The sequence below is a fragment of the Palaemon carinicauda genome, chromosome 25, assembly GCF_036898095.1.
Source record: "Palaemon carinicauda isolate YSFRI2023 chromosome 25, ASM3689809v2, whole genome shotgun sequence".
Taxonomy (NCBI): domain Eukaryota; kingdom Metazoa; phylum Arthropoda; class Malacostraca; order Decapoda; family Palaemonidae; genus Palaemon; species Palaemon carinicauda.
The window spans coordinates 90,998,562-91,017,283 of NC_090749.1; the positions used below are offsets into that span (position 1 = coordinate 90,998,562).

At 50.5% G+C, this 18,722-nt stretch overlaps 1 pseudogene; it reads left to right on the forward strand.

Annotated features, from left to right (window-relative positions):
- Positions 1 to 1,183: 1,183 nt before the first annotated feature.
- LOC137618602 (uncharacterized) lies at positions 1,184 to 16,759 on the forward strand (annotated as a pseudogene).
- The last annotated feature ends 1,963 nt before the right edge of the window (positions 16,760 to 18,722 follow it).

Sequence of the window (18,722 nt, forward strand, 5' to 3'; positions counted from 1 at the left end):
TTGTATTTCGGTTACGGAACAAATGACAAATTCGGAGGTAATTTGTATTTTTCCTAACCATACAAACCTTAGCTATTTACACATATTTGCCTGCCAGCCCTGTCCCCCAAGTCAAGTCCTACCTCTAAGTGAAGTGAGACATTTCACCGGTGTGTGAGGGAGGGAGGGGTAGCGAGCTACCCCTCCCCCTACCCCTCGCTAACTAGCGCGGGGTAGGAAACCCTCGTTAAAATATAATGGCTCGTCATTTCAGCTATGCCGAAAATTATACCCAATGTAAATAGCTAAGGTTTGTATGGTTAGGAAAAATACAAATTATCTCCGAATTTGTCATTTTAGCAAGTTCTGGCTCTCGACGGGTTTTCCGACCGTGAGATCCTTCCTCAAGAGGGCAAGGACACGGTCTTAGACCGTGTCAATGGTACTCAAAGACAGAGCTCTCCTACATGCCAGTGCCATCTATCCAGCGCTCCAGCGTTCTCTTGCGTGCTGGCACTCTCCTGCGCGCCAGCGCTCTCTAGTACACAAGAGCTCGCCAACGACCTCCTTCGCGCTATTGTTCTCCTGCGCGTCCATGCTCTCCAGTGCATCAGCATATGCCAGCTTGCCAGCACTCGCCAGGACGACAGCATTCTACTGCGCTGCAGCGCTCTTCCGCTTGGTAGAGCTCTTCACTGCGCTAGCCCTTTCCTGCACTCCAGCGCTTACTAGCGCTCTTCAGTGCGCTAGCCCTCTCTTGCACACTAGCGCTCTCCACCGCATCAGCATATGCCAGCGCTCGCCAGGGTGCCAGAACTCTGTTGCGCGCCATCCCTCTCCCACTCGGCAGTGCTATCCTGCCAGCGCTCTCCTTCCCACCAGTGCTCCCTTGCGCGCTAGCATTTTCCAGCTCTCCTCAGCGCCAGCGTCTCCAGGTCACTAGTACTCTCCTGTGGGCCAGTGCTCTCCAGCTCTCAAGCGTGCTAATACTCTGCAGTGTGCCATCGCTCTCCAGTGCGTCATCGCTCCCCAGCATGTCCACGATCTCCAGCACTTCAGCATTTGACAGCTCGCTGGCACGTCAACTTTTTCTAACTCACTATCGCTCTCCAACTTGCCAGTGCTCTCTAGCTCCTCAGCACTCTCCAGCATGTCAGCGCTCCTCAGCGCTTCCACGCTCTCCAGCGCATCAGCGTTTGCTAGCATGCCAGCGCTTCCCAGCACGACAGCGCTCCCCAGCACGACAGCAATCACCAGAACGTCATCGCTCTCTAGCTCGCCAGCGATTTCCTGCGATACAGTTCTGTTCAGCGCACCAGCACTTTTCTGCGTGCTAGCAGTCTTCAGCTCGTCAGCGCTCTCCTGCCCACTAGCTCTCTCCAGCTCGCCATTGCTCTGCAACATGCCAGTGGTCTCCAGCACTTTTTTGCACGTCAGTGCTCTCTAGCGTCTCAGTGCTTTTCAGCGCATCAGCGTTTACCAGCTCGCCAGGACATCATCGCTCTCCTGTGCGCCAGCGCTCTCAAGCTCTCCAGTGATCTCCTGCATGCCATCATTCTCCTGCGCGCCATCTCTCCATTTCGGCAGCACTCTCTCGCCCATCAGCGTCTCAAGCTCGCCAGCGATCTCCTGCATGCCAGCATTCTCCTGCGCGCCATCTCTCTCCATTTCGGCAGCACTCTCTCACCCATCAGCGTCTCCAACTCGCCAGCACTCTCCTGCGCCCAGTCCTGCGCCCCCGGACCCATCGGATCGGCAGTGCTTTCAAGCGTGTCAGCAGACTCCTGCGCGTCCACGCCTTCCAGCACATCAGTGTTAGCCAGCTCTCCAGTGCTCGCCAGCACCACAGCACTCACCAGCACGTCAGGGCTCTCCAGCTCGCCTGTGCTCTCCTGCGCGTCAGAGCTCTCCTACATGCCAGTGCCATCTATCCAGCGCTCCACCGTTCTCTTGCGCGCCAGCGCTCTCCAGTACACAAGAGCTTGCCAGCGCCCTCCAGCGCACTAGCGCTCTTTATTGCACCAGAACTCTCCAGCTCGCCAGTGACCCTCCTTCATGCCAGTGTTCTCCTGTGTGCCAGCGCATCCATGCTCTCCAGCACATCTGCATATGCCAGCTTGCCAGCGCTCGCCAGGACGACAGCCCTCTACTGCACTGCAGCACTCTCCTGCTTGGTAGAGCTCTTCACTGCGCTAGCCCTTTCCTGCGCCAGCGCTCTTCAGTGCGGTAGCCTTCTCTTGCACGCTAGCGCTCTCCACCGCATCAGCATATGTCAGCGCTCGCCAGGGTGCCAGTACTTGCTCTTCAACTTGCCAACACTCTCTTGCGCGCCATCCCTCTCCCACTCGGCATTGCTGTACTGCTTACCAGCGCTCTCCTTCCCACTAGTTCTCCCTTGCACGCCAGCACTATCCAGCTCTCCTCAGCACCAGCGTCTCCAGGTAGCTAGCACTCTCCTGCGCGCTAGCGCTGTCCAGCTTGTCAGCGCTTCCACACTCCGCAGCGCATCAGGGGTTGTCACCTCACCAGCGCGGTACCACTCACCAGCACGACAGCACTCACCAGCATGTGAGCGCTCTCCAGCCCGTGAGCGCTCCCCAGCGTGCAATGATTTCCAGCGCATAAGCGTTTGCCAGCACGAACGCACTCACAAGCACATCAGCGCTTTCCAGCTCACTAGCGGTCTCCTGCGAACCAGCGCTGTCCTGATTGCCAACAGTCTCCTGCGCGCCAGTGCAATCCAGTTCGCCAGTACTCTCCTTCGCGCCATCACTCGCCAGCTGGCCAGTGCTCTCCAGCTCTCAAGCGTGCTAATACTCTCCAGTGCACCAGCACTCTCAAGTGCGTCATCGCTCCGCAGCACCTCAGCGTTTGTCAGCTCGCTGGCACGTCAGCGTTCTCTAACTCACTATCACTCTCCAACTTGCCAGTGCTCTGTAGCTCCCCAGCAATCTCCAGCATGTCAGCGCTCCTCAGCGCTTCCACGCTCTACAGCGCATCAGCGTTTGCCAGCACGCCGGTGCACACCAGCACGACAGCGCTCTCCAGCAAGACAGCAATCACCAGAACATCATCGCTCTCTTTCTCGCCAGCGATTTCCTGCGGGACAGCTCTGTCCAGCGCACCAGCACTTTTCTCAGTGGCAGCGGTCTCCAGCTCGCCAGCGCTCTCCTGCCCACTAGCTCTCTCCAGCTCGCCAGCGCTCTGCAACATGCCAGTGGTCTCCAGCGCTCCAGCACTTTCCTGCGTGTCAGCTCTCTCCATTTCGGAAGCACTCTCCCGCCCTTCAGCGTCTCCGGCTTGCCAGCACTCTCTTGCGCCCCAGGACCCATCGGATCGGCAGTGCTTTCCAACGCATTACAGTAGTGCTCTACAGCGTGTCAGCGGTCTCCAGTGCGTCCACGCCCTCCATCACATCAGTGTTAGCCAGCACCACAGCACTCACCAACATGTCAGGGCTCTCCAGCTCTCCTGTGTTCTCCTGTGTGCCAGCACTCTCCTGCACACCAGTGCCATCTATCCAGCGCCCCAGTGCTCTCCAGTACATAAGAGCTTGCCAGCGCCCTCCAGCGCACTAGCGCTCTTTATTGCGCCAGCACTCTCCAGCTTGCCAGTGTTCTCCTGAGCACTAGCGCTCTCCAGCGTGTCCATGCTCTCCAGTGCATCAGCATATGCCAGCTTGTCAGCGCTCTACTGCGCCCCAGCGCTCTGCAGAGCTCTTCAATGCACTAGTCCTCTCCTTTATGCTAGTGCTGTTCACCGCATCAGCATATGCCAGCGCTCGCCAGGGTGCCAGTACTCACTTGCGCGCCAGCACTCTATTGTGCGTCATCCCTCTCCCACTCGGCAGTGCTGTCCTGCCTGCTCTCTTGCCCGCCAGCATTTTCCAGCTCTCCTCAGCGCTAGCGTCTCCAGGTAGCCAGCACTCTCCAGCGTGTCAGTGCTCAACAGCGCATTAGCGTATTCCAGCATGCCAGCACGAACGCACTTACAAGCACATCAGCGCTTTTCAGCTTGCCAGTGCTCTTTTGTGCGCCAGCGCTCTCCTGCAAACCATTGCTGTCCAGCTTGCCAGCACTCTCCTGCCTGCCAGTGCTCTCAATCTCGCCAGCGCGTCAGTGTAATTTAGCTCACCAGTACTCTCCTGCAACTCTTGCGCTCTCCAACTCGCCAGTACTCTCCTTCGCGCCAGCACTCATCAGCTGGCCAGTGCTCTCCAGCTCTCAAGCGTGCTAATACTCTCCAGTGTGCCAGCGCTCTCCAGCGCGTCAGCACTCTTCACTGTGTCATCGCTCCCCAGTGCATCAGCGTTTGCCAGCTCGCTGGCACGTCAGCGTTCTCTAAATCACTAGCGCCCTCCAACTTGCCAGTGCTCTCCAGCTCCCCAGCACTCTCCAGCATGTCAGCGCTTCTACGCTCTCCAGCGCATCAACGTTTACCAGCACGCCAGCGCACCCCAGTACGACAGCAATCACCAGAACGTCAGCGCTCTCTAGCTCGCCAGCGAATTCCTGCGGGCCAGCTCTGCCCAGCCCGCTAGCACTTTTCTGCGTGCCAGCGGTCTCCTACCCACTAGCTCTCTCCAGCTCGCCAGCACTCTGCAACGTGCCAGTGGTCTCCAGCGCTCCAGCACTTTCCTGCGTGTCAGTGCTTTCCAGCGCATCAGCGTTTACCAGCTCGCCAGGACGTCATCGCTCTCCAGTTCGCCAGCGCTCTCCTGCAAGCCAGAGCTCAATAGCTCGCCAGGGGTCTTCTGCTCGCCAGCACTCTCCAGTGCTTCAGCGCTCTCCGTCTCAGCAGGACTCTCTTGCTCTTCAGAGCTTTTCGTCTCGGCAGGGCTCTCCTGTGCGCCAGTGCTCTCCAGCTCACCAGCACTCTCGTGCGCGCTAGTGCCCTCCGGTTTGGTAGTGCTCTCTTTCACACGAGCTCTTTCCAGCGCATCAGCACTCTCTACGGCGTCAGTGCTTCCATGCTGGCCAGCGCATCAGCGTTTGCCAGCTCTCCATCCTGCCAGTGCTCTCTTGCGCACCAGCTCTCCCTGTCTTGCCAGCACTCTCCTGAGCCCCAGAACCCAGTGGATCGGCAGTGAAACCCGTTAGCGCTACCCAGCGCGTCCACGCCCTCCAGTATATCATTGTTATCCAGCTCTCCAACGCATTAGTGCTCTCCAGCGTGTCAGCAGTCCGTAGCACGTACACGCACTCCAGCACATCAGTGTTAGCCAGCTCTCCAGTTCTCGCCAGCACGTCAGGGCCCTCCAGCTCGCCTGTGTTCTCCTGCGCACTAGTGCCATCTATCCAGCACTCCCTAGCACGGAAGCGTTTGTCAGCATACCAGCGCTCGCCAGCACACCAGCGTTATCCTGTTTATTAGTGCTCTCCTGCGCGCCAACACTTTCCAGCGAATCCACGTTACCCAGAGCATGAGCTGTTGCCAGCTTGCCAGAACACAAGTGCTCGTCAGCACAACAGCACTCGCTAGCATGTTAGCGCAATCTAGCTCACCAGCGCTCTCCAGCTCACCAGCGATCTCCAGGTTTCTAGCGCTCTCGTACACGACAGCACTATCCAGCTTGCCAGCACTCCAGCTCGGCAATGCTCTCCTGCGTGTGAGGGCTCTCCAGCTTGCCAGTAATCTCCAATGTGTCAACGCTCCCCAGCGTGTCCACACTCAATAGCTTATATGCGTTTGTGAGCTTGACATCACCCACTGTCATGTCAGCGCTCTCCAGCTCGCTAGTGCACTCTTGCACGCTAGTGCTCGCCAGCACTCTCTTGTTTGCCGGCGCTCTTTGTCTCGGAAGTGCTAACCTACGTGCCAGCCCTCTCCTGCGCTCCAGCACTCTTTATTGTGCCAGCACTCTCCAGCACATCAGCATATGCCAGCGCTCGCCAGGACGACAGCACTGTATTGCTTGCCTGCGCTCCCCTGTGTGCCGGCATTTTCCAACTCGTCAGCAATCTCTTGCTTGTCACCGCTATCCAGCTCGCTAGCACTTTCTTGAGTCCCCAGCTCTCTACCTCTCGGCAGTGCTCTCCTTCGCGCTAGCGCTAATCTGTGCACCAGCCCTCTTCAGCGCGGCTAGCCCTCTCCTGTGCGCCAGCCCTCTTCAGCGTGGCTAGGTAGTAGGTTGGCCAGGGCACCAGCCACCCGTTGAGATACTACCGCTAGAGAGTTATGGGGTCTTTTGACTGGCCAGACAGTACTACATTGGATCCTCCTCTCTGGTTACGGTTCATTTTCCCTTTGCCTACATACACACTGAATAGTCTGGCATATTCTTTACATATTCTCCTCTATCCTCATACACCTGACAACACAGATTACCAAACAATTCTTCATCACCCAAGGGGTTATCGCACTGTAATTGTTCAGTGCCACTTTCCTCTTGGTAAGGGTAGAAGAGACTCTTTAGCTATGGTAAGCAGCTCTTCTAGGAGAAGGACACTCCAAAATCAAACCACTGTTCTCTAGTCTTGGGTAGTGCCATAGCCTCTGTACCATGGCCTTTCACTGTCTTGGGTTAGAGTTCTCTTGCTTGAGGGTACACTCGAGCACACTCTCCTATCTTATTTCTCTTCCTTTTGTTTTGTTAAAGTTTTTATAGTTTATATAGGAGATATTTATTGTTGTTACTCTTCTTAGAATATTTTATTTTCCTTTTTTCCTTTCCTCACTGAGCTATTTTCCCTGTTGGAGCCCCAGGGCTTATAGCATACTGCTTTTCCAACTAGGGTTGTAGCTTAGTAAGTAATAATAATAATAATAATAGCCCTCTTCAGCGTGGCTAGCCCTCTCCTGTGCGCCAGTGCTCGTCATTTTACCAGCGCTCTCCAGCGCATCAGCATATGCCAGTGCTCGCTAGGGCGACAGCACTCTCTTGTGCGGCAGTGCTCTCCAGCTCGCCAGCACTCTATTATACGCCATCGCTCTCCCCCTCAGCAGTGCTCTCATGCGCACTAGCACTCTCCTTTGCACCATTTCACCAGTGCTCCCCTGCGCTCCAGAGCTATTTAGCTCTCCAGCACTCTCCTGCGTGACAGCGCTCTCTTGTGTGCCAGAACCCTTTGGATCTGCAGTGCTCTCCAACGCGTTAGCGCTCCCCAGCGCATTCAGGCCCTCCAGCATATCAGTGTTAGCCAGCTCTCTAGTGCTCACCAGTACCACAGCACTTACCAGTACGTCGGCGCTCTCCAGCCTGCTTGCGCTCTCTTATGCGCCAGCGCTCTTTAGCTCTCTCCAGCTCTGCAGCGCTCTCCTGTGCGTCGGTGCTCTCTAACTCGCCAATACTCTCCTGAGCACCTGCTTTCTCCAGCTCAGCAGTACTCTCCTGCTCACTTGCTAGCTTCTATCTAACACTCTTTTGCTCGCGAGTGCTCTCCAGTGTGCCAGTACTCTCTTGCGCACCAGCGCTCTCCAGTGTGCCAGCGCGTCAGCTCTCTCCAGCACGATAGCACTCACCAGCACGTCAGCGCTCTGTTGCTTGCTAGTGGTTTCCTGTGCGCCAACGATCTCCAGCTTGCCATCACTCTCCTGCGTGCCAGCGCTCCGCAGCCCGTCCATACTCTGCAGCGCATCAGCGATTGTCACGTCAGCACTCACCAGCATGTCAGCGCTCTCCAGCGCGTTAGTGCTCCCCAAAGCGTCCATGATTTCCAGCACATCAGCGTTTGCCAGCATGACAGCACTCATCAGCGCATGAGGGCTTTCCAGCTTGCGTTTGCTCTCCAGTTCGCCAGCGCTCTCGATCTCGCCATCGTGCCAGTGCTATGTAGCTCGCCAGTACTCTCCTGCACGCCAGTTGGCCAGAGCTCTCCTGCGCGCCAGCTCTCTCCAGCTCTCCAGCATGCTAGTACTCTCCTGTGCGCCAGCGCCCTCTAGTGTGTCAACACTCTAGTGTGTAATCGCTCTCCATCGCCTCAGCATTTGCTATCTCGCCAGCACGTCAGCGTTCTGTAGCTCACTAGCGCTCTCCAGTTTGCTAGTGCTCTCCAGCATAGGCCACGCTCTCCAGCGCATCAGCGTTTGCCAGCTCGCCAGCACTCATCAGAACGTCAGCACTCTCCAGCTCGCCAGCGCTCTCCAGCGTGTCAGTACTCTTGCGGTGAGACCTCTAGACTTCATGTGCACACTGGATCTAAAGGACACATACTTCCAGATCCCAATCCATCCGTCTTCCAGGAAGTACTTAAGATTCAGCCTAGATGACAAGACCTACCAGTTCAAGGTGCTGTGTTTCGGTCTCTCCACAGCACCTCAGATGTTCACTAGAGTGTTTACCCTGATTTCATCTTGGGCCCAAAGGAACGGCATCCGTCTCCTTCGTTATCTGGACGACTGGCTGATCCTAGCAGACTCGGAGTCGACCCTTCTTCGACACCGAGACAGGCTTCTGAGTCTTTGCCAGGATCTGGGGATCGTGGTAAACCTCGAGAAGTCCTCTCTGCAGCCGTCCCAACGACTGGTTTATCTAGGCATGCTAATAGACACCAATCTCCACAAAGCCTTTCCATCAGACGACAGGATAGCAAGGCTGAGGAGGGTGACGGAACCCTTCCTCAGGGGAGAAGAGCTTCCTGCCCAATCGTGGTTGCGTCTCTTAGGTCACCTGTCCTTCCTGGCTCGTCTGGTTCCAAACGGCCGCCTCAGGATGAGATCCCTGCAGTGGTGGCTCAAGTCCCGGTGGAATCAAGGATCCGATTCCCCGGACGTACAGGTCCCGATAGGATCTTTGGAACGGACGGACCTGCGATGGTGGCTGGTCGACGGGAACCTGCGAAAGGGAGTGAATCTTCTCGTCCTCCCCCGGAATTGACACTGTTTTCAGACGCCTCAAAAGAAGGGTGGGGGGGGGGGGCGCACGTTCTGAACCAGAGGACCTCAGAATCAGAAAAGTACCTGCATACCAACCTGCTAGAGTTGAAGGCTGTCTTTCTGGCCCTTCAACAGTTCCCACAGACCCTGGCGGGTCACTCCGTGGTGGTGATGAGCGACAACACCACGGTAGTGGCTTATATCAACAAGCAGGGAGGTACTTTTTCGCAGCAGCTATCCCATCTTGCAATAGAGATTCTGAGGTGGACCGAAGTCCACTCGATAACTCTATCAGCTCGCTTCATTCCTGGCAAGAGGAATGTGCTCGCCGATAGTCTGAGCAGGGCTTCGCAGATAGTGAGTACTGAGTGGTCTTTGGATTCTCAGATAGCCAACAAAGTCTTGATTTTGTGGGGTTCCCCGACCGTGGACCTGTTCGCGACAGCGTTGAATTTCAAGCTGCCTCTGTACTGCTCCCCAGTTCCGGACCCCAAGGCTCTCTGGCAAGATGCTTTCCAGCAACGGTTGGACAACATTGACATGTACGCCTTCCCACCGTTCTGTCTGATGAGAAGGGTGCTCAACAGGACCAGACTATCGGTCAACTGTTCGATGACTCTGATAGCTCCGCTATGGCATCACGCGGGATGGTTCCCGGACCTTCTGCAGCTCCTGACGGAGCTCCCGAGAGAACTTCCCCCACGACGCGAGCTACTCAGACAACCCCACTCCAACATCCCTCACAAGGCCGTGGCCTCGCTTCGGCTTCACGCCTGGAGACTGTCCAGCATCTCCTCACGGAGAGAGGCTTTTCGCAACAGGTTGCGGAGAGAATGTCTCGGCACCTGCGGAAGTCCTCTGAGGGAATCTACCAGGCAAAGTGGAGAGAGTTTTGTGGTTGGTGTCGTGGGAGGGGTATCTCTCCACTCGATGCCATTATTCCAGCAATAGCGGAGTTCCTCGTATATCTGCGGGAGGAAATGCGCCTTTCTGTCTTGGCAGTGAAAGGCTATCGCTCAGCCTTAAGGGGACCGTCCGGGTTGGTATTTTGGCATACCAACTTGAAAAATTCAAAAATCGTTTTTCTGGGCTCCGACCTGTGCCGCGCAGTGAAATACTCCTAGAGCACTATTTCTAAGGAATATAACTGCTATATATTACCAGAGAAAAAAAAGCATAGGAATGCCAGGTTGAACCCAGCTCGCTCACCTATATAAGGTGTCGGTATAAAATACTGGGGCGTGATAATTCACAACCAGAGGTCTCGCACTATTTAGATATCTCCTCTTCAAAATCCCCGCCACAGCGAGGTGCCGTTCAACACTACTACCACTAACCCAACCCACGCCAGTGACGTCACTCCTTTATAGCACTGTTGTTATTAGGTCCAACATGTTTTTTTTTCTTGTGTTTACCCTTGGATTTATCATTATTTTATTATCGATGGCCGATTCCCATGATACCCCATCGAAGTTAAGTACTTTATCCATGAGTTTTAGCGAGATTGGGCAGTGTAACCTCTGTTTTTATTAATTGAGAAGTGTTTATATATGAACGGCGTCCCCGTTCTTACCGTTCATGGTTCGGCTCTGCCCTTTTTCTCGTTAGTTCGTCCGTCATTAATATTTGTTCGAACTTTTAGGAGTTTTTTCCTTACATTTATATAGTACACCGTCTTTATGCTTTCATCTAGCATTAATTTTATGTTATCCTATGATATCAGTGTTAGCATTTCATCAAGGAGTAGGTTATGTTGGTATGCCTGCATTCGTGCATGTTGGTGGATTGCGTCACCTTTGAGATTGTTTCGCTAGTTCTAGGAAGACGACCATCTCACTTATTATTATTAAACCTTTTAGTTTTATTTCGTACGCTCCACCTAGTTTTACATTTGGTTCGAGTGGGACTCTCGCGTATTTTGTTGTTTTTACTGTTCGATCTACCGCTTCAGTAACTAGGTTGGTACCCCTGCTTTCCATCTGCTGATGGCGTCATGCTCCTCCCTTACCACTCGCCCGAGTCCCTCTCTCGCCATATTATTTGGGGGGGGCTGCATGCCTAACCTTACTTACGTGATTTCGCTTTTAATTCATTAATTATTTTTATGTATTTGTGCATTGATATTATATTTATTGCTTTACTCCGTTATGATCATATTTTTGGGATTTTCATGTCATGTTGAGGGGATCTCCAGTTGGTAGCCCTGTCTACCACTACGCACTGGTGATTCCCCGGTACCATACCCCCCCCCCCCCCCACAGGTTGAGGAGGCTATTCCATCCCCCCCTCCTCCAGTGTACACCCTTCCTCTCACTCGATGGTTGTTGGTTATGACATACGGGTCAAGTATGCTTGTTCCTCAGTCTTCCCTCAACGTTCCGACATATTGAGGACTGAGTGTACCCACGGGGTGTGACTTAGTCTCATTCATTCATACCTGGCGGTTTCGTCTCCTCCCCTCCCGTCGCCCCGATTGGCCATCGGTCGGGGGAGGGGGAGGGCCGGGACCACCGGGGACTATCACACGTGATTAGTCGGTATGACTGCACCTTGGTGTAACTTTTGCTTTTAGCTATGGTTGTAAGAATGAGCACTTATATTAGGAGTGTCCCCACCTACGGTACCTCCTGCTATTATCGTCCGCATAGGACTTATTAATATCCCATATCATTATATTATATTCTACATGAATCATTACCTTCGTCCCGGTACCTCCGGTTGGGTAGTGGGGGTTCCATTGGCTCCCCCCGCGCTCTCCCGTGGTACCCTCCCGTCATCAGACATCGGAGCCTTCGGGCTCTTAAATACAAGATCTGTTGACACTGACACAGTTTTGATTAATATCCTTCCTCCGGGAGCCCTATTCAATTACAGACATTAGTTTTAGATCATAACTGGAGTTTTCTATTTATGTATTTTAAGGATGTATCTTAGGTTACTTTAAGTTTACTTTAAGTTACTTTAAGTTTACTTTACCAACCCTGTTCCCCGGCCCCGGGGGCCCCGGAACTAGTTTTGATTATATTTATTCATCACTGTTTTTTGCATCCTTTTTCATCCCTTTTTATTTTATACCTCCCTGGTAATGACGGGATGGTATATTCCTCGCTATGACAATATTATTTCATTGATAATCTTAACTTATTACGGAATTGTTTCAACAATGTCTGTTAATTTTTATAATTTTTTCCCCGGTTACTATACCGGTTCGAAATTTTGTTCATAGCCTTTTGTCCCGATTTCATATCGGTCTATTTTAAGAATCCGGAACACCCGGATCTTTTTAGGTTATTAACCTATTATGGGATACTCACGTATCTATATTTTATTCTATACTTCCCAAGTAGCGACGGGATAGTGTATTTCAAGCTATGACAATATTATTTCATTGATAACCTTAACTTATTACGGGATTCTTTTAACAATGTCAGTTTATTTATAAGTTTTTCCCCGGTTACTAAACCGGTCCTAGAGTTGTTCATAGCCTTTTGTCCCGGTTTCATATCGGTCTACTTTAAGAACCCGGAACACCCGGATCCTTTTAGGTTACTAACCTATTATGGGACACTCACGTATCTTTATTTTATTCTATACTTCCCAAGTAGCAACGGGATAGTATATTTCTCGCTATGACAATATTTTTTCATTGATAACCTTAACTTATTATGGAATTGTTTTAACAAAGTCAGTTAATTTATGATAAGTTTTTCCCCGGTTACTGTACCGATCTGAATTTTGTTCATAGTCTTTTGTCCCGATTTCATATTGGTCTAATTCAAGAATTCGGAGCATCCGGATCTCTTTAGATTACTGACCTGCTATGGGATACTTATGTATCTTTATGTTATTCTATACTTCCCCAGTACCGACGGGATAGTATATTTCGCGCTATGACAATATTATTTCATTGATAATCTTCACCTTTTATGGAATTATTTTGACAATGTCAGTTAATTTATGAAAGTTTTCTCCCCGGTTATTATACCGGTCCGAAATTTTGTTCATAGCCTTTTGTCCCGGTTTCATACCGGTCTATTTTAAGAATTTGGAACACCCGGATCTTTTTGGGTTACTACCCTACTATGGGACACTGTAGGTGCCCCTGTCGTTACTATCTATAATTATAACTTCGGATATATTATTTTGGGATTTTCATTTTATTTCCTTTGTGATTGATCGATTTAAACATTTATTCTCGATCTATTTATTTTACATTCCCAACGGAGTTACCTTGTTCATTAGTAACGATATACCCTCTTTCGGAGCTCGCAGTCTCTTCTACCTTGGCGACTCTTTAGATCTGGGTTGGCGGGTTTGCCTGGAGTGTCAGGGCAAAGAGACCCTGTGTCTCTTCCTTTTAGGGTTTTCAAGGAAGCACGTGGCTGATGTCGGGCCACGTCCCGTTGTCCCTAAAGTTAAAGCTACCTGCCAGCCCTACCAAAGACTCACAGGTCTTCCAAATCACCAAACCAGTTAAGACTTCTCTTGGGTCGAGAGCGAAGCCTGGCCTGAAACCTACGACCCCGGAGGCTCCCTTCGATCCGGCAGCCCTTTCAAGATTGATGCATGGCCTCTCGTGGCATGGTTAGTTTCAACCTGACCTTTCATTAGAAGAGGCCAGCGACCGATCCCAGGGATGAGGTAGAAATTTATTTCTATTTGAACACGATGTTGTGCTGATATTCATCCATATATATACATATATATATAATTTACGGACCTCTGTAGCTCACTGGCTCAAACCTCGTGTCACATACCGAGTCACCACGAATTATAGGATGGAAGATTCCTGGTGCCTCTGTGAACTTGACAATTGAATGGAATTATTGCCCATTAGGGGGAAGAGAGAGTGCTAAACCAGATAGCCTCATACAGGGTCTCATTTGTTATGGGCTACCTCATCAGCACAATATATCATCCCGGATGCCTCTAAGCTCCCGGAATTCGTCGAAAGCAATCCGTGGAAGGGGGCCTTGCGCTCTCCCTTCAAAGATGGTATGTTAACCATCGAAGGGTTTGGCACCCGGACTGTAGAAGATTTTGAATTCTACCCGCCGGGTCTACAGTTCCATCTCTCTGGTTTCGCATGCCTTACCGAGGAGACACTCGTAAGGTTTGACAAGGTCCCCAAAGAAACCAAAATGTACCCAAAGGGGCAGGCTCAGTCCACCTGGGTCCGGCCCTTAAACGAGTGGGAGTGTGTTAACACCTCACAAGAGCCCGTACACGATGTTTCTAGTGCAGGAGTAAACCCCTACTCCGTGTGTCACTAAGATATCGGACCTTGCTCAGCAGGCAATAAACGAGGACAAGCCGTTACCGCAGCTGAAGGAAACGCATCCGACCTCCCTCCTGTCCCTGGGGGATCACGATTGCTGGACTAACGCCCCGGCGACCTTCACATCGGGTAAATTAAGCGCTGACTGTGCTCCCATTCAGTTCAGTGTGTGGCTACCCAGGCTTCCGGAATCTCTGATATGCCTCGAGCTCGAAGCCTGTATGCGCCCGAGTAGACCTATCAACTCGGCTACAATGGCAGGAAAGACCTCTTTAATATATGAAGAAGAACCACCTTTTAAGGTCTTGACGAAGTCATTACTTCAAACCTTACTGTCTGATTCCTACGACTTCTTTGCGGCCAGACGTCGTTGCTGTAGGCATGTCTTGTCTGAGGCCACTATCAGACATGAGCCTAACAAGCTCATTAAAGCCCCAGTCTGGAGCTACTAGGGTCAATCAGAGCCTCAAGGTTCGATGGGCTTAGTCCCCAAGCACAAGTTCGAACCGGCCAGCAACCAATCTCGAGGTAGAAAGAGTCTGAGATCTTTCCATTCCTTCCAAACCGGCGGTCCCAACAGGTGGTTCAAACCATCCCGGTGGCACAAGGGAGTCAACCTTTCACTTCGAAGGGTCAACCCCAACAGCAATACGTGCTGGTTCCTCAGTCCCAAGTAGCAACTACCTCCTATGCTACTTCCCCAGCCCTTAGGCCCACCTTTGAAACTCAGGGTGCTTTCCAGGGTTACCAGCGCCCCAGAGGCGCTAGCTCGAGAGGAACTTTTCGCAACAGCTACTCTCGAGGCCGAGGAGGTAAATCCGCAGCAAATCATTGGGAGTTCTCAGGTAGGGGTAGGACTTTACATCTTCCGGAACCGTTGATCGTTCAACATTTGGGCTTTCAGTATAATTTCCAAAGGTCTGGGGTGGAGTTGGATAGAATGGCCCCCTCCACCAACCAGTTTTCATCAACATCCAACGGAAGAGCTAGTCTTATATGAAAACGATTTATTGCAAAAGGAAGCAATAAAGAAAGTAAATCGTTTGTAATTTCAGGATCACTTGTTCAGCGGGCCAAAGAAAGACTCAGAATAGCGAAGAGTAATCCTAGACCTGTCGCTTCTGAATTCTTACATTTATTGCGACAAGTTTCACATGCTGACCATCTCTCAGGTGCGGACCTTGCTTCTCTGTGGGGCCGTCACCTCCCCTTTGGATCTTGCAGACGTTTGCTATCATGTTCCGAAAGCAAGGCATTTTCGTCCGTTTCTAGGCTTCAACTAGGCAAACTGCCTCACAGCAACTACAGAGTGATAATCTCTTACAACAGTTTTGGTTCCAAATCAACTTCGAGAAATCTCGTTTGGTCCCGAGGACAAGTTTCAATGGTTAGGATTCAATGGGTTCTATGCTCCCACACTCTGTCTCCCAACAGCCAAGAGGAACGATATAGCAAAGCACAATACGTTTTCTCAAAGACAAATTGTCTTCCAGAAGAAATCAAGAGAGAATCCTGGGTGCCCTCCAGTTTGCCTCAGTAACAGATATACTACTGAAGGCCAGACTGAAAGATATAAGCCGAGTATGGTGCTCCAGGAAAACGAGTAATATCGAGACAAAGGGCTCGACTCCAACCAATTCTGAAGAAAAGACTTCAACCATGGACAAAGGTCAAAATCTGGCAAATCCGTTTCCTTACAATATCCACCCCCAAGCTCGTCATTTACACAGACGCCTCCCTAACAGGCGGGGGGGGGGGGGATACTCTCAGTACACGAAAGTCCTGGGACTATGGTCGACAATATTCCGCCAACTTCATATCAATGTTTTAGAGGCCATGGCGGTATTTTTGACCTTAAGCAACCGGCTCCTGCCAAAAACCAACATATCAGGTTTCTTCTAGATAGATAGTGGCGGACGCACTTTCGAGGACAACTCCGCTGGAGTCGGAGTGGTCACTAGACCCAATGTCCTTCAGTTGGATTCTTTCTCAGGTTCCGGATCTCCAGATAGATCTGTTTGCAACAAAGTCCAACTACAACTAGAGTGCTACGTAGCTCCCAGCCCGGATCCTCGGGCTTACGCCACAGACGCACTATCATTAGTCTGGAACACTTGGGAGAGAATTTACCTATTCCCACCAATAAATCTGTCGATGAAAGTGTTAGACAAGCTCAGGACTTTCAAAGGCCAAGTTGCTCTAGTAGTCCCCATCTGGCCCAAGCACAACGGGTTTCCCCTTCTGGTGGAACTGGGTCTCCACCTCGACAGATCCCCAATCCAATACTAACACAAGCAGTACAACTCGCTGTGTGTTAGCTTCCTCAAATTCAGAATGCCCTACCTTTCTGGACTTTATGAAATTTGCAGCTCAAGAGGTGCAGATATTGATCCTCAAATACGTTATTTTTAGAATCAGATAAGAGGGGATCCACCCTTCGACAGTATGATTCGGCTGTTATGAAACTTGCCAGTTTTTAAGGGACTCAAAGGTTGAGACGATGACTATGAATCTGACAGTAACCTTCTTCAGAATTTTACTTGAATCAGACTTAGCGACTTGTACTATTACCACAAATTAAGTCAGCCTTGAAGGTTTTACAATTGGCTTTAATATTGCCCTTACAGATTCATACTTCTCATCCATCCAGAGAAACTGCGCCAGATTGAAACCATCAACTCACCCTAGCTCAGTTTCCTGGTTTCTGAATGACGTACTTAAGTTGGCTTCAGACACTCTTAACGAGACTTGCCATTATATTCCATTGGTTAGGAAATCCTTGTTCTTAATGAACCTGACTTCTGGCGCCAGAATATCAGAACTTTCAGCCTTGTCTAGAGATCCAGGTCATACTGAATTTCTCTCGTCAGGGGAAGTACTCCTTTCCCCTGACAAAAGATTTTTAGCGAAAATGAGGACCCCCAGGACAGACGGTTCCCCTGGAAGATTGTCCCACTTCCGCAGGACCCATCTTTATGTCCAGTAAACACTCTGGAAGCCTACTTAAACATATCTCCCGTTCAGTCCTCGGGGCCCTTACCCATTAGAGAAGGTGAAGAACCATCATCCTGAAAGGACTCAGACAGAAGATTCTGCATTTCATTAACGGGCTACCTAGAATCATTCCCACATCACTCCCTCACGTCCATGATATATGAGCTGTAGCTACCTCAGTTAATTAATTACTATGAACTTCACTGGACTTACTAAATATACAGGCCGGAAGTCTCCAACAGTATTTAAACGCCACTGCTTAAAACCTCTGGAAGCCTTATATTTGCTACAGTGGCAGCAGGGAATGTGATTCCTCCTGAACATAGTGAACCTTAATCAACTATGTCTTGCTATCCTCTTACCTGTTGTTTTGGATTTTATTTTACTTCCTCAGGTATTGTTCCAAGATTTGGGACCATTTCTCTGGTACTATTTCACTGCGCGGCACAGGTCGGAGCCCAGAAAAGGGATTTTGACGAAGGAAAAATCTATTTCTGGGCGAGAGACCTGTGCCGCCCAGTGAACCCTCCCTTGACTTCCCTCCCAACATGGGCCCCAAACCTTGGGTGCTATGAGGAGTGACGTCACTGGCGTGGGTTGGGTTAGTGGTAGTAGTGTTGAACGGCACCTCGCTGTGGCGGGGATTTTGAAGAGGAGATATCTAAATAGTGCGAGACCTCTGGTTGTGAATTATCACGCCCCAGTATTTTATACCGACACCTTATATAGGTGAGCGAGCTGGGTTCAACCTGGCATTCCTATGCTTTTTTTTTCTGGTAATATATAGCAGTTATATTCCTTAGAAATAGTGCTCTAGGAGTATTTCACTGGGCGGCACAGGTCTCTCGCCCAGAAATAGATTTTTCCTTCGTCAAAATCCCTTTATTGTCTCTCTGTATAGAGAAACATATCGTACATGCTCTCCAGAAGTTTCAACCCATTATTTTTACAAATAACGAAGATATAGAGGTTTTTAAATGATGACGTCATCCCTACTGTGTCGTCTGCATGACTTAGTTTGACAAAATCGTCTTTGTGTGTAATTTTGCATATATATAGCGATTTTTCACTTATATTTCGATCTATCGTACGTCTGGCAGAAATGGAAGGCATTTGTAGAGTGTAGATGAACGAAGTCTACTACAATAACAGAAGCCAAAGTTGCCAAAGATGTATAGAAGTTATAATGTATGCCTATGTTTACTTGAAGTTCGTATGTACATTGTGTTTCCACAACGCCTTCGGGAACATTATAGCAAGGCCAATGTTACCTAAGGTTGTAGTAAGAACAAATAGTCAATAATTTTTCCGAACAATGAAAATAGCGGTCTTTAAATGATGACGTCATCCTTATGGCGTCGTCTGCCTGACGAGTTAGACAGGTGCGCAGTTTCTCTCTCTCTCTCTCTCTCTCTCTCTCTCCCTCTCTCGAATTATTTACCACTGCCATTTATACAAATACTTTTATTCTCTCTCTCTCTCTCTCTCTCTCTCTCTCTCTCTCTCGAATTATTTAAAACTCCCATTTATACAAATACTATAATAACAATGTTCAACTCTCTCTCTCTCTCTCTCTCTCTCTCTCTCTCTCTCATGTTTCGAAATCTCGTACCTCTGGCAGAAATGAAAGACATTGGTAGAGGGTTAGGTGAATGAA